Source organism: Neophocaena asiaeorientalis, unplaced genomic scaffold (assembly GCF_003031525.2).
Source record: "Neophocaena asiaeorientalis asiaeorientalis breed wild unplaced genomic scaffold, Neophocaena_asiaeorientalis_V1.1 scaffold246, whole genome shotgun sequence".
NCBI lineage: Eukaryota > Metazoa > Chordata > Mammalia > Artiodactyla > Phocoenidae > Neophocaena > Neophocaena asiaeorientalis.
Window position 1 is genome coordinate 1,100,333 of NW_020174551.1, and position 2,061 is coordinate 1,102,393.

Sequence of the window (2,061 nt, forward strand, 5' to 3'; positions counted from 1 at the left end):
AATAGAATACTACTTAGTAATAAAAAGGGTACATGCAAAGCATGGATGAATGTCAAAAGTATTATGCTAAGTGAAAGAAGTCAGACTCAAGAAGCTGTATACTATATGTGTTTATTTATGTTGCACTCTGGAAAAGGCAAGGCTGTAGGGACTGAAAAGAGTTCAGTGGGTGCCATGGGTTCAGGGTGGGGATGAGGGCTCACTGCAAAGAGACGGAGCTTTTGCGGGTGATGAAAATATCCTATAGTCGTGATGGTGGTGGTGGTTACGTGACAGTTCATGGAACAGTATAACCAAAATGGGTGAATGGTACCATATAAATCATGTCAGTAAACTTAACTACTACCCCCACCAAAGGTAGTGTGTTAAAAAAGTTAAAAGCAAAAATAAAGGTTAAGAAACTTGTAAGGGCCTAGCATGATAGTCTATAAACATACTTTTGTCACCTTTTCTCTGTTTCACAGCCAAATAATTTAAATACAGAGTCTACCTTTTTTTTGTGGTACGCGGGCCTCTCACTGTTGTGGCCTCTCCCGTTGCGGAGCACAGGCTCCGGACGCACAGGCTCAGCGGCCGTGGCTCACGGACCCAGCCGCTCCGCAGCATGTGGGATTTTCCCAGACTGGGGCACAAACCCGTGTCCCCTGCATCGGCAGGCAGACTCTCAACCACTGCGCCACCAGGGAAGCCCCAGAGTCTACCTTTGAATGCAATTCTTTACTCTCTACTTTATCCTTTACTTTAAAATTTTTGCTCTTTCACAAAACACCAATGACTATTGTCAAATCCAGTGTTTTCTTAAGTCTCTCTAACGTTTTTAAAGTTTCTTACAGCTTTGTGCAGTGGCAGTATCGTAGCCAATGAGGTTTATCTGAGGCGCAATTATTCCTAATTAAAGTTTCTTACAGTGCCTCCTTCTTGCTACTGTTTGCTTTCTAGACTTTGAGGACCCAGGGTCTCTTCACAGGCTCTTTCCTTTTCTGCCCATAAATATATTAATTCCTCAAAGTTTTTATCCAGTCCATTTCTTTATAGTTTTTTGCATTCATACCTGCTTTTGTACAATTTCAACCATGAATGACTTCCAAAAAATGTCCAAGTACCTATTGTCCCAGAGTCCAAAATCAGATCCAAATTTTATTTATTGTTGAGTAGCTCTGATTCTAAAACCAATAAATTGTTTTCCAACTAAAAATGTCCCAGGATTATTTGTTAATTCAGTACTTCCTTAATGATTTTATGTGTCAACATTATAATTTACATGGTATCTTGTTATACTGTGTGTGTAAACATCTTGTTTCTAGAGTTTCCATTATGTTCCAATGATTTGTCGTTTCCTGAGCAAGTACCTCTGTGTTTCTCACTATGGTAATGTTATATTTTTATTTCTGACAATGCAAGTTTCCTTCATTACTTGTCTTTTTCCTTTCTTCTTCTTGGCTAATTTTGTCAGTGTATTCTTCCAGCTGAAAATTAGAATTATTTTTTGAGGTTTCCCATGAAGGGATTATGATTGCATTACTCATATAAATTATATGAGGGCAAATGACATCTTGACAATATCAAGTCTTTCCTTCCAGTAACATTTATTTCTACATTTATTTGTCTTCTTCATGTCCTTCAGTAAAGTTGTGTACTTTTCTTCATGTAGGTTCTGTTCATTATTTGGCTAAATATTCTAATATTTTATGTGTTTTTCTGCTAGTATGACTAGAGTAACTCCTTGATACTTTTTGGCCTGATTTTTGCTGCTAAATAGAAGAGGAATTTCCCTTGTTGTTTCAGCAATAGTTTAGTTTATTCTCTTAGCTTTTCTAATTATTCAATCATTTCATTTTAAATATTAATAATTTTATCCATTTCCAAGAAATTTGTCTCATTCATTTTTCTAGTCTTATTGATTTGATCAAAACTTCCAAAACTATGTTAAGTAGTAGTGGTGCTAGAAATTGACTTTGTCTTAGATCGATTTTTAATGATAATGCTTCTAGTATTACCCCATTAACCAAACAACTGTAAGTTTGAGATTTTAAAAAATCTTGTTAAAGAATTATTTATCTA

The 2,061-nt window shown here is 36.1% G+C and overlaps 1 pseudogene; it reads left to right on the forward strand.

The window, feature by feature from the left end:
• The first annotated feature begins 831 nt into the window (after window positions 1-831).
• On the forward strand, window positions 832-947 carry LOC112407915 (uncharacterized; annotated as a pseudogene).
• Window positions 948-2,061: the final 1,114 nt, after the last annotated feature.